The sequence below is a fragment of the Odocoileus virginianus genome, chromosome 6 (genome assembly GCF_023699985.2).
Source record: "Odocoileus virginianus isolate 20LAN1187 ecotype Illinois chromosome 6, Ovbor_1.2, whole genome shotgun sequence".
Taxonomy (NCBI): Eukaryota; Metazoa; Chordata; class Mammalia; order Artiodactyla; family Cervidae; genus Odocoileus; species Odocoileus virginianus.
This window is the reverse complement of record NC_069679.1, coordinates 62,154,147-62,167,837: the sequence shown is the minus strand read 5'-3', so window position 1 is coordinate 62,167,837 and position 13,691 is coordinate 62,154,147. Positions and strand designations below refer to the sequence as shown.

Below are 13,691 nucleotides of genomic sequence, written 5' to 3'. Positions count from 1 at the left end.
TTAGCCAGGATATATTTTATGGGAGATCTTTTGAAAAAGGCAATGAGTGAAATAAAATGTGAATGTATTTTACATATTCAGTTTTTCTCCTACTTCTATCATATATGTATTTCAAATTGTTGTTGTTTAGTCACTAGGTCCTGTTTGACATTTTGCAACCCCATGGACTGCAGCATGCCAGGCTCCTCTATCCTCCACTATCTCCCAGAGATTACTCAAATTCATGTCCACTGAGTCGATGACGCTGTCTAACCATCTGATCCTCTGCCACCCCCTTCTCCTTTTGCCTTCAATCTTACCCAGCATCAAGGTCTTTTCAAATAAGTCACGTCTTTGCACTATGTGGCCAAAGTATAGGGGCTTCAGCTTCATCATCAGTCCTTCCAATGTATATACAGAGTTGATTTCCATTAAGATTGACTGCTTTGATCTCCTTGCTGTCCAGGGATTCTCAAGAGTCTTCTCCAGCATCACAATTTGAAAGAATAAGTTGTTCAGTGCTCAGCCTTTTTTATGGACCAATTCTCACATCTGTACCTGACTAATAGGAAAACCATAGCTTTGGCTATAAGGGTCTTTGTCAGTAAAGGGATATCTTTGATTTTTTTAATACACTGTCTAGGTTTGTCATAGCTTTCCTTCCAAGGAGCAAGTGTCTTTTAATTTCATGGCTGCAGTCACCATCCTCAGTGATTTGGAGCCCTGGAAAATAAAATCTGTTACTGGTTCCACTTTTCCCCCTTCTATTTTCCATGATGTGATGGGACCAAATGCCATGATCTTAGTTTTTTGAATGTTTAATTTCAAGCCAGCTTTTTCACCCTCCTGTTTCACCCTCATCAAGAGACTATTTAGTTCCTTTTCACTTTCTGCCATTTGAGTGGTATTATCTGCATATCGGAGGTTGTTGATATTTTTCTCAGCAATCTTGATTCCAGTTTATGATTCATCCAGCCTGGCATGATATACTCTGGATAGAATTTAAATAAGCAGGATAATAGTATACATAATATCATACTCCTTTCCCAATTTTTAACCAATCAATTGTTCCATGTCTGGTTTTAACTGTTGCTTCTTGACCTGCGTACAGGTTCCTCAGGGGACAGGTAAAGTGGTCTGGTACTCCTGTCTCTTAAAGAATTTTCCACAGTTTTTTTTTTTTGTTGTTGTTGTGGTGGTGGTTTTTTTTTGTGTGTGTGTGTGTTTTTTTTTTTTTTTTTGTAATCCACACAGTCAAAGGCTTTAGTGTAGTCAATGGAGCAGAAGTAGATGTTTTTCTGGAAGTTCTTTGCTTTCTCCATAATCTAATGACTTTTGGCAATTTGATCTCTGGTTCCTCTGGTCCTTTAAATCCAGCATGTACATCTGGAACTTTTCAGTTCACGCACTGCTAAAACCTAGCTTGAAGAATTTTGAGCATAACCTTGCTAGCATGTGAAATGAGTGCAAATGTATGGTAATTTGAATATTCTTTGGCATTGTCCCTCTTTGGGATTAGAAAGAAAACTGACCTTTTCCAGTCCTTTGACCACTGCTGAGTTTTCCAGTTTGCTGACATATTGGATACAGCACTTTAACAGCACCATCTTTTACGATTTTAAACAACTCAGCTGGAATTCTGTCACTTTCACTAGCTTTGTTCAGAGTAATACTTCCTAAGGTCCACTTAACTGCACATTCCAGGATGTCTAACTCTAGTTGAGTAACCACACCGTGAGGATTATCTCATTCATTAAGGCCTTCCCTGTATAATTCTGTGTATTCTGGCCACCTCTTTTATCTCTTCTACTTCTGTTAGGTCCTTACTGTTTCTGCCCATTATTATGCCCATCCTTGCATGAAATGTTCCCTTGATCTCTCCAGTTCTCTTGACGCAATCTCTAGTCATTCCCATTCTATCATGTTCCTCTGCTTCTTGCATTGTTCATTAAAGAATGCCTTCTTGTCTTTCCTTGCTAGTCTCGAGAACTCTGCATTCACTTGGGTATATCTTTCCCTTTGCCTTTTCCTTCTCTTCTTCCCTCAGCTATTTGTTAAACCTCCCCAGACAGCCACTTTGTCTTGTCTGCCTTTCTTTTTCTTTGGGGTTGTTTTGGTCACTGCCTCCTGTACAATGTTAGGAACCTTCATCTATAATTCTTCAAGGACTCTGTCTACCATATCTAATCCATTGAATCTATTTGTCACCTTCACTGTATAAGCATAAGAAATTTGATTTAGGTCATATCTGAATAGCCTAGTAGTTTTCCTTATTTTCTTCAATTTAAGCCTGAAGTTTGCAATAAGAAGTTTATACTCTGAGCCTCAATCAGTTCCAGGTCTTATTTTTACTGACTGTACAGAGCTTCTCCATCTTTGGCTGCAAAGAACATAATCAATCTGATTTTGGTATTGACCATCTGGTGATGTTTATGTGTAGAGTCATCTCTTATGTTGTTTGAACAGGGTATTTTCTATGACCAACATGTTGTCTTGACAAAACTCTGTTAGCTTTATCCTGCTTCATTTTGTATTCCAGGGCCAAACTTGCCTGTTACTCCTGCTAGCTCTTCACTTCCTATTTTTGCATTCCAGCATACTATGATGAAAAGAACTTTTTTTTTTTTTTTTTTGGTGTTAGTTCTAGAAGGTCTTTTAGGTCATTATAGAACCTTTCCACTTCAGCTTCTTTAGCATTAGTGGTTGGGGCATAGACTTGGGTTACTGTAATGCTGAATGGTTTACCTTGGAAATGAACTGATATCATTCTGTCATTTTTGAAATTGCACCCAAATACTGCATTTTGTACTTTTTGATTGGCTATAAGGGCTACTCCATTTCTTCTCAGGGATTCTTGCCCATAGTTGTAGGTATAATGGTCATCTGAGTTAAATTCAGTCATTTCCATCTATTTTAGTTCAGTGATGTTGCTAATGTTCATTTAGTTCTTGATGTTCATTTTACTTCAAGATATTGATGCTTAATCTTGCCATCTCCTGCTTGACCATATCCAATATACCTTGATTCATGGGCCTAACATTCCAGGTTCCTATATAATAGTCTTCTTTACAGCATTGGACTTTACTTTCACCACCAGTCAAATCCACAACTGAGTATCATTTCCACTTTGGCCTAGCCACCTTTTTCTTTCTGGAGCTATTAGTAATTGCCCTTTGCTCTTCCCCAGTAGCATACTGGACACCTGCTGACCTGGAGGACACATCTTCTGGTATCATATCTATTTGCTTTGCACATGGTCCATGGGGTTATCCAGGTAAGAACACTGAAGTGGATTGCCATCTCTTCTTCCAGTGGACCATGTTTTGTCAGAAATGTTCACTATGGCCTGTTCATCTTGCATGGTCCTGCATGGTATGGCTCATAGTTTCATTGAGTTATGCAAGTCCCTTCACCATGACCAAACTGATCCATGAAGAAGTATTTCAAATAGTATTATAAATAAAGAATTTTGATACTTCTATGTCAAAACCAAAATAATTTTCATTCATAGTTACAAGTGATAACTTATATAATTGATAGTAAGCTCTTATATTTATGTTGTTTCTATTACTCTGTTTAAACTTTGTTGGTCATTTTATTTTCCATTTTCACTAAGTGGATTTTTGTCTATTTGTGCTTATCTTCGTATATGTGAAAGGAATATAGATAGTCTTAATTCTACTAGTTGTTACCTGAAAACCCTGTAAATCCATGTGTCTTGAAAATAGCACAGTAAAAAATGAAGCAGCACACTCTTATATAAAAATGTTTTCATTTATAGCAATCCAACTAAGTTACTGGATCTTTTTATTATTTTACTTTTTTATTAAAATATAATTGATTTATAGTATTATATTAGTTTCAGGTATACAATGTAGTGATTCCATATTTTTATAGATTATACTTCATTAAAACTTATAAAATATGACTATATTCTTTGTGTTGTATAATATACTCCTGTAGCTTATTTATTTTATACATAGTGGTTTGTACTTCTTAATCCTTTACTTCTATCTTGCTCCTCCTTTTTTTTTCTCCCTGCTCCATAACCACTAGCTTATTCTCTGTATCTCTCAGTCTGTTTATGTTATAGTCATTTGTTGGTCTTAAATTTTAGAGTCCACATATAAGTGAAACATAACAGTATTTGTCTTTGTCTGACTTATTTCACTAAGCATAGTACCTCCAATTCTATCCACATTTTTGTACCAACTTATATTCCCACCAACAGTGTGGAAATGTTCTCTTTTCTCCACACCCTCACCAGCATTTGTATTTGTGGTCTTTCTCTTATATTTAAAATAATTTAAATGAAGGGTAATGCTTTACAATGTTGTGCTTGTTTCTGCTGTACAACAATAGCAATCACCTATAAGTATATATACTCTTTCTTGAGTCTCCCTCCCATTCCCCCTCCCACCCATCTAGGTCATCACAGAGTGTGGTCTTTTTGAGGGTAGCCATTCTGACAGATATGAGGTGATAGTATTTGATTTTTATTTCTCTGATGATTAGTGATATTGATATCTTTTCATGTGTCAATGGCCATCTATATGTTTTATTTGAAAATGTATCTATTCAGGTTTTCTGCCCATTTTTAATTGGGTTATATGGTTTTATTAATTTTTTTAGCTTATACATTTGGATATTAACCCCTTATCTGTTATATCATTGGCAAATATTTTCTCTCTTTCCATGAGTTGTATTTTCATTTTATTGATGGTTTCCTTTGCTGTGCAACTTTTTTTTAAGTTTATATATGTTCCACTTGTTATTTTTCCTTTTATTTCCTTTGCCTTAAGTAGATTAAAAAATATTATTACAGTTTATGTCAAAGACTATTCTGACTAAATTTTCTTCTAGGAGTTTTATAATTTCTGATCTTACATTAGTTCTTTAGTTTGAGTTTATTTTTCACATGGTATGAAAAAATAGTCTAATTTAATTATTTTACATGTAGTTTGTAATTATAATTTCAGTAATTACATTATTCATCTCTGCTTATTCTTTATTCTATGTTCTTAGTAATTGTATTAACTGTGTTAATTGTTTCTTGCATTTTCTCCATTCTATTTGCAAGTCTTCAGAACATCTTTATTATCATTACTCTGAATTATCTTTCAGGTAGATTGCTTATTTCCTCTTTGTTTATTTGGTCTTGTGAGTTTCTACCTTGTTCTTTCATTTGTGGTGTATTTCTTTGTATTTTCATCTTTTCTGACTTGCTCCACTTGAAGTCTCCTCTTCCCAAGATTTAGGGTTGTACTCCATCTGCTTTTTGGTTTTTGCCCTTGGAGGGAAAGGTTAACTGAGTGCTTTGTGTTGACTTCTTGTTAGGGGTGATTTGTTCCTATATTCTAGTGGAAGGACGTAAGGTGTTTTTATTCTTTTTTTTCCCCCCTCTGATCGGGCAGGGCTGTGTGAGGTGGTGTATTTTGGACTGTCTGTGGGACTCCTATCTGTTTATGATTGCTTTTGTGTTTCTGTCTTGCTTCTCGTTTGGGTAAAGTGTCTTGGAGTGGATCCTGTCAACAGCTGGGTGATAATAGGGTCTGTGTACAGGTGTCGAAGTTCTCAGTAATTAATAGCCCCTGGGGTTAGTTGTTCTCTGGCAGTCTAGGATCTTGGACTCAATGCTTCCACCACACTAGTTCAGGTAAAATCTTTGGTCAGGATCAGGGCTCCGTAAGTCACTTGTTATGGGATTAAAGGGGGTTAGAGCAAACACACCAATACAAAAAGCAAAACATGACGTGAAATAAAAGATGAACCAAGATGGATGGTAAATACAAGATCAAGCAGGTAATTAACAGAAATAATGGGACATATACACACAGTTCCACACACATAGTTATAACTAAAGTGTTCTAAAGATAAGACTACAGGAGATTGCCTTGGTGAACAAGGGAAACCAAAAGTGAGTGATAGCAATCAATTAAAAGCAGAGCTAACTAATGCTCAATCTGGAAAACTGGGCCTGAGCAGAGTGCCAACTGGGGAATATAGCAAAGAGAGCACAACAATTTAACTTACATGGTGAAAAAGAAAGAGTGAAGGATAAAAGGGAGAGTAAAAAGGGAAAAAGAGAGAGGGAGAGCAAAAAGAAAAGGAAGGTGTGGAAGAGGAGATTAAAAGAGAGATAGAAAAGAAAACATAGCAATACAAAGATAAATAGACACAGGTGAAAAGATTTACATACATGCAGGAATAGCTACAGCCAGTAAAGAACTATAAGAAAAGCAGTCTAATGTATAAAAACAAACTCAGAAAAAAAAAAAGAAAAGGAAAAAGGGTGAAAAAAATCTTAAAAAAAAAAACATTTTTAAGAGGAAATTGCAGAGCAACACAAAAGGCTAATGTGAAAGCAGAAATATGTAGGAGGAATAAACAGCATGATTCAAAACAGAAAAAAAAAAAGTTCTCAAAATTGTAGTTCTTCTTGGTTGTTGAGTCTGCCCCTGTGGATGGGGTTGGGTTTGTGTCCTGTGATGTTTTCCTGCTTGGGCGAGCTTGTGCCTGTGTTCTGGCTGATTAAACTGGATCTCCTCTCTCTCTGAAGGGCAACACAATGTCCAGTAGTAGGTTTTTGGATCATCGAAAAAGCAAGAGAATTCCAGAAAAGCATCTATTTCTGCTTTATTGACTATGTCAAAGCCTTTAACTGTGTGGATCACAACAAACTGTGGAAAATTCTGAAAGAGGTGGGCATACCAGACCGCCTGACCTGCCTTTTGAGAAACCTGTATGCAGGTCAGGAAGCAACAGTTAGAACTGGACATGGAACAACAGACTGGTTCCAAATAGGAAAAGGAGTATGTCAAGGCTGTATATTGTCACCCTGCTTATTTAAGTTATATGCAGAGTACATCATGAGAAACGCTTGGTTGGAGGAAGCACAAGCTGGAATCAAGATTGCTGGAAGAAATATCAATAACCTCAGATATGCAGATGACATCACCCTTATGGCAGAAAGTGAAGAGGAACTAAAGAGCCTCTTGATGAAAGTGAAAGAGGAGAGTGAAAAAGTTGGTTTAAAGCTCAACATTCAGAAAACTAAGATCATGGCATCCGGTCCCATCACTTCATGGCAAATAGATGGGGAAACAGTGGAAACAGTGTCAGACTTTATTTTTCTGGGCTCCAAAATCACTGAAGACTCTGACTGCAGCCATGAAATTAAAAGACACTTACTCCTTGGAAGGAAAATTATGACCAACCTAGACAGCATATTAAAAAGCAGAGACATTACTTTGCCAACAAAGGTCCAACTAGTCAAGGCTATGGTTTTTCTAGTCGTCATGTATGGATGTGAGAGTTGGACTGTAAAGAAAGCTGAGCACTGAAGAATTGATGCTTTTGAACTGTGGTGTTGGAGAAGACTCTTGAGAATCCCTTGGTCTGCAAGGAGATCCAAGCAGTCCATCCTAAAGGAAATTGGTCCTGAATATTCATTGAAGGACTGATGTTGAAGTTGAAATTCCAATTCTTTGGCCACCTGATGAGAAGAGCTGACTCATTTGAAAAGACCCTGATGCTGGGAAAGATTGAGGGAAGGAGGAGAAGGGGACAACAGAGGATGAGATGGTTGGATGGCATCACCGACTCGATGGACATGGGTTTGGGTGGACTCTGGGGGTTGGTTATGGAGGTCTGGGAGGCCTGGCGTGCTGTGGTTCATGGGGTCGCAGAGTCGGACATGACTGAGGGACTGAACTGAACTGATGGGTTCAGTCTATCTTTGGGCTGTCCTGACTTTTGTGGTGTTAAACACATATACTTCCACAGCCTCATCAAAGTGGCCCACTCAGCATATCCTCACTGCCGCCAGCCCCCTACTTGTCCCTGAAATCTTTGCCAACGCTTCTGTCCCCTGGTCCTGCCCTGCACTGCAGGCTGACACTCACTAGGTAGGGGCTCACGTGGATCTTTCCTTGTCTCCTGACCCTGCCCTCTTCATCGCGGAAGTCCACAGACTTGTGTGCGCGTCCTCAGCCCCTTGGTCTTGCCCTCTGCGTCGCGGTCGTGTACACGTGTTTCAGCTCACCGGCCGCCCTCTGCGCTGCAGGGCTTGTGCGTTCTCCTTCCCAGTCCCCAGGCCCGCCCGCTGCGCCGCAAGGTTTGAGTTACCTGTAAAGGTTTGTCTGCTGTGCCTGTCTCATTATCCCGGCCTGCCCTCTGTGGAATGGGGTTTCTGTGGGTTTCTCCTGGTTCCCCATGCCTGCCATCTGGCCAGGGCCACAGTCCTTGAGCTGTTTATGGGCTGAGAAGTGCATCTTGTTCTGCTTTCTGCCCTCTCGGTCCCCGCTTTGCCCAGCTTTCCGAGATTCCACAGCTCCCCCTTGGGCCCACCCGTGAGGGAATTTCCCGGTGCACAGGAAATCCTTCTTCACGACTCTCTCCCTCCCTTGGGCACAAGCTCCTGTCCAGAAGTTCTCCATCTCTTCCCTTTTGAAATCTCCATCCTCTCTCCTGCCTCATTCCAGGGAGCGCAGTCTGTCCCACTGGAGATCTGGGGTCTTCTTCTGTCACCTAGCGGGGGCTTTAAAGGAGTTGTTACATTTCTTGATGAGTTTTTGATGTATTTGTGGGGAGGCTGGCGATATTCTGGTCTTACCTGCCCCCCACCATCTTCTTCTGTCTCCTACATTTACTTTTATAACTAACATTTTATCAAATAGATGAGCTTAATTTTATGTTTAGTGTGTTTTATTTTTCATATCAATATTTCACAACACTTAAGTTCTTTTTATTTTTCTCTTAGTTGGCTTTGGTGTATTTTCAAGCACTTTTTGAAATATTTTCTAATAATATCTTTCTGTTTTAACAAGAAAGATAATTGACATTATGCCAAGTGAAATAAGTCAGAGAAAGACAAACACTGTATGGTCTCACTTATATGTGAAATCTAATAAAGTCTAAGCTATTGAAACAAAGAAAAGAATGGTAGTTTCTGGGGTCTAGGGGTCGAGGGAAATGGGGAGTTGTTTGTGAAAAGTTACAGACTTTCAATTATGAGTAAATTCTGGGGATCTAGTGTATAGCATGGTGACTATAGTTAATATTTACTTGAAAGTTTCTTAGTAAGTAGATCTTTACAGTTCTCACCACACAAAAAAGAGATAATTATGTAAGATGATGGAGATGTTTACTAACACTATTACAGTTATCATTTTGCAATATTTATGTGTTTCAAACCATCACATTGTACTTGTTAAACTTGTGTGATGTTATATGTCAATTATATCTCAATAAAGCTGGAAAACATTTAATTGGGTATACAATCTTTGAAAGCACCTAGTACAGATACATGTGTATATATATATATATATATATATATATATATATATATAGCCTCCCCGGTGGCTCAGCAGTAAAGAATCCACCTTCAAAGCAGGAGACACAGGAGATGCAAGTTTGATCCCTGGGTCTGGAAGATCCCTGGAGGAGGGCATCTCCAGTATCGTTGTGGAGAGAATCCCATGGACAGAGGAGCCTAGCAGGCTACTGTCAACAATGGGTCACAAAGAGTTGGACACAACTGAAGTGACTTAGGACACACACACACACACACACACACACATATATCTGTATATATTATTGCAAGTTTTATTTTGTTGTTTGAAGCTTATGCTTTTCAATGGCATAATTGTAATGGGGCTCTCAAAGTTCTGATGCAGACAAACATTAAGCAAGTTTTGCTGATCTCTGCAACTACCAGAAAATCCAGAGGAGAATTTTTGTCTAACATTGTTAAGAATAAAAATCTCATATAATGAAATAAAGGGTGCTATTAAAATTAGAAGAAATAGAATGGGCTAACTTTTAATTTCAAGGGTTACATAAATGTGATAATTCTGTAACTCCAGAGTGTTTACATTTAGGTAACTATATGCAGTATAAATGAGCCAGTGATTTAGGGGAGCTGATTCATCCATTTGAATGTGACAGATCCTGAACTTAATGGGATTTTCTTATTATGTCAATGATATAATGAGAAAATCCACGTACAAACAAGAAATTGTAATTGGAGATAGAGTAACATGTATTATAAATAATTACCCCTAGGAATTAGGGGATTGTCTTGTAAATATTAGGGAGATGTCTGTGTAATGGAGGAAAAATGAAATCACAAGGAGGTCTGACATCCATTTTTTTAGTCTTTGAATTGTGAAAGTGCTTCTGTTCTGTTGGAGCAAAGTTCTTGCCTTGAACTTCTGTCTCAAGGGGCATCCTTGGACTTACCCATGATCCAGTAAAGGAAAGGCTAAACTCTCACATAGCAGCCTTCCAGTCTCTGCTCCAGCATTAGAGCCTGCATCTATTTTGACTGATACCAGTGTCTTTGTTCAAAATCATTCTGTACAAAGGAGAGGACCTGGGTTGTTAATCAGAGGAATTAAATTTGTTAAGCTCTTGGGCATGTCCGTGTAACATGATCATAAAGTAGGCACTAGTGCATTTACATTTTCTTTTCTCTTCTCCCTAGTAAAACATGGCTCTAAGGGTTGAAACACTTTAAGCACCAGGAAATGATAGAGCTAATTTTCCCAGTTGGAGTAGCTTTTGCAAATTGGATAGAATTGCTAGGCATTGAATCGAAAACCCAGATCACTTTGCTTGCCACTGTTGTCACCAAGGAAAACAGAGACTACCTAAAAGGTGTGAAATAAGCGCAAGTGGGAGTCAACAAGGATGATCTTTTTTTTCTTTCTCAGTAGGACAAATCAGCAGGAACATGCCATGTGCTAGTTACAGGAATAGCTGATGATTTTATTTTTCTCCTAACATCTTTTACATATTTAGATGACATATGTTGTTACTTCTCCTGGTGAGAGCCTTTTCACAAAGTTTATTCAAGGTGAAGTTTCCTAGTTTAAATACTAACTCCTACTTCTGTTGGAAATCTGTTCTAAAATCATTGTAATAAAGTTGAATGCCAGTCTAAGAGATTTTGGGAAGCAGCCAGGAAGAAAGCAATGCAAGTTACTGAAAAAGATACAGCTTAATGATTTTTGTTAATATATTTTTTTTCCTGAGATATAAATTGCAACAGAAACATATCAGAGCAAGAAAATCACTTCAATACCTTAAAATAAAGCTTTCTCACTAAACTACCAGTCTGTGGTAGAAATGAAATGAGCACCATAATTTCTTCAACAGAAACATATGTTAAGTACTTACTTGATTCTGGGAGTATAGAGAAAATGACAGTATTTCATATCTAATGCAAACTGGATAAAGTAAATATAGGTCTGTTATTGGGGAATCTATTGGAGAGATTAATAAGCTGGCAAATTACATTTTTCCCACTTGTATAGAATTTAAATTGGGAAGATATAAATGAAGTTCTAGTTAGCTGCTTAAATCTTTATACCTGGTATAACTGTATACCAGGGGTCTCTTGGTCTCATGTGTACACATGCCTGACTCCACAGATACACCCGTAGCCAGCTCTAGCAACATCTGTAGTCAGATTGAGAAGCATGGGGTCAATTTTTATTATCAGTATCAAAAGGCGACTTTTGAATTTAACATCTAAGTGGAAGAGTCAAGTCTACATTTAGATTTCAGATAGTTTAAAAGACAACATCACCCAAAATGAATTTCCTAGATTGCAATTCATTCTTACCAAGGATAAGAAAATCATTGCAGGGGAAATGAGACTCAAAGTTTGCCAGATGACCTAATCAAAACATTCCTTTCACCCTCAATGCACTTTTTTACCAGTACCAGTAAAAAGAAAACATTACACAAATGTGGCAAAGTAATAAAGAACCCCTGAGATGTCCCCTTGGGCCAAGTTCTAATATTACTCCAGAATTCAGCTATTGGGATAGCATTGCTAAGTGATTTACCTCTTAGATTTTTTTCCTTATTAGCTGAAGATTCCTTTATTGAAATGCCATGAAATTTCTAAAGTGTCCTTTTTTTTGACTTGTAAAAATGCCTGTTCATAGTCAAACTTCACCATATCTAATTTATAACAGATTTATATTTATTTTACATACTAGTCTCTGCTGGGTCCAGAGTCATAGATTCGAAAGTTAGCAACACAGTCCTCCTTCAGTTTCTGTGACCACACTGTAGGCAAGAAAATTGAGGCCAGTATTAACGACAGAGGTTTAACAAGAACCACACCTCCTGTGTGTATTAAGTCCTTTTTAATTGCATTATGATAAATTTCACTTAATCTTCACATCAATTTTACGAAATGAATATCGTTAATATCGGGCGACTGTGGTGGCTCAGTTGTAAAGAATCTGCCAGTGCAGGAGATACAGGTTCAATCCCTCCGTCAGAAAGGTCTCCTGGAGAAGGAAATAGCAATACTGATTTCAGTCTTCTTGCCTGGGAAATCCCGTGGACAGAGGAGCCTGGTGGTCTACAGTCCATGGGATTGCAAAAGAGTGGGGCATGATTTATCGACCAAACAATAACAACAACCTGCTTAATATCACCCCCATTTTGCTTCAAGGACACTCTGCTGGTAAGGGAAGAAAAATCTGGAATTAAAACATGACTAGTCTTGCCTGGAAACTCCCATGGACAGAGGAGCCTGGTGGGCTGTAGTCCATGGGGTTGCGAGGAGTCGGACACGACTGAGCGACTTCACTTTCACTTTTCACTTTCATGCACTGGAGAAGGAAATGGCAACCCACTCCAATATTCCTGCCTGGACAATCACAGGGACGGGGGAGCCTGGTGGGCTGCCGTCTATGGGGTCGCACAGAGTCGGACACGACTGAAGCGACTTAGCAGCAGCAGCAGCCGCAGTCTGAGCCCAGTGCTTGCTTCTGACCTTGCTGTTCTACTGCGTTGGTAGAGCACAACTCTCCCTTTCTGCGTCTCACAGCACTGCTACAGAAATAAAGCACTTATGAGTCTTTTGAGGGTGCCCCCCTCCATTCTTCTATGCAAATGCAAGGCTTCCATTTTGAAGTAAGTATTTGGAGTGACTCTTGCTTGTGTCTTTTCTCTTCCCACTCTGTCCCTCAAACCTACAAAAATGTTTAACTCATTCTGGTCCTAAAAGATATCATTCAATCTTCTTCCTCTCCTTCAATGCTAGCTCCCCTGGCTCTTTGCTCTTCCCCACCTGGGTTCTCACAAGGCAAGTCACAGTGACATGCATCCCATTTTGCATCATCTACTTCTTCACCCTTTGACAGTTAGGCTTCTGCTTCCTCCAGTTTATGGGAAGTGCTCTGTGGAGCATGACTAATGATCTTCAAATAAAATGGCCTTTTCTCACTCCTTATACTTCCTGAACTTTTCTACAACGTAATTTAATTTCCAACATTTATCTTGAAATTCTCTTTTGGAGATGCTGTATTATCATGCTTCTCCTGTCTAAGGCAAGAATTGACAAACTGTGACCCATAGGACAAATTTGGCTTTCTGCTTGTTATTTGTTTCTGTTCAATCACTAAGTTGTGTCTAACTCTCTGTGACCCCATGGACTGTAGCATGCCAAATTTCCCTGTCCTTCACTTTCTCCTAGATTTGCTCAAATTCATGTCCATTGAGTCAATGATGCCATCCAACCATCTCATCCAAAGCCCCCTCCTCTTTTTGCCCTCAATCTTTCCCAACATCAGGGTCTTTTCCAATAAGTCAGCTCTTTGCATCAGGTGGCCCAAGTACTGGAACTTCAGCATCAGTCCTTCCAATGACTATTCAGATTTTTTTTCCTTTAGGATTGACTGGTTGAT

At 38.7% G+C, this 13,691-nt stretch overlaps 1 long non-coding RNA gene across 3 annotated transcripts in view; it reads right to left on the bottom strand.

Annotated features, from left to right (window-relative positions):
• The window catches only part of LOC110146791 (uncharacterized), a 145,145-nt gene that overhangs the window by 30,927 nt on the left and 100,527 nt on the right, over positions 1-13,691 (bottom strand). The window contains exon 4 of one of the 3 annotated variants that reach the window (XR_011488337.1): positions 11,865-12,060. The exons of the other annotated variants lie outside the window; for them this stretch is intronic. This is a non-coding gene — a long non-coding RNA (uncharacterized lncRNA). Of the gene's footprint in view, positions 1-11,864; positions 12,061-13,691 lie in introns of those variants that run through there. 3 annotated transcript variants of the gene reach the window in all.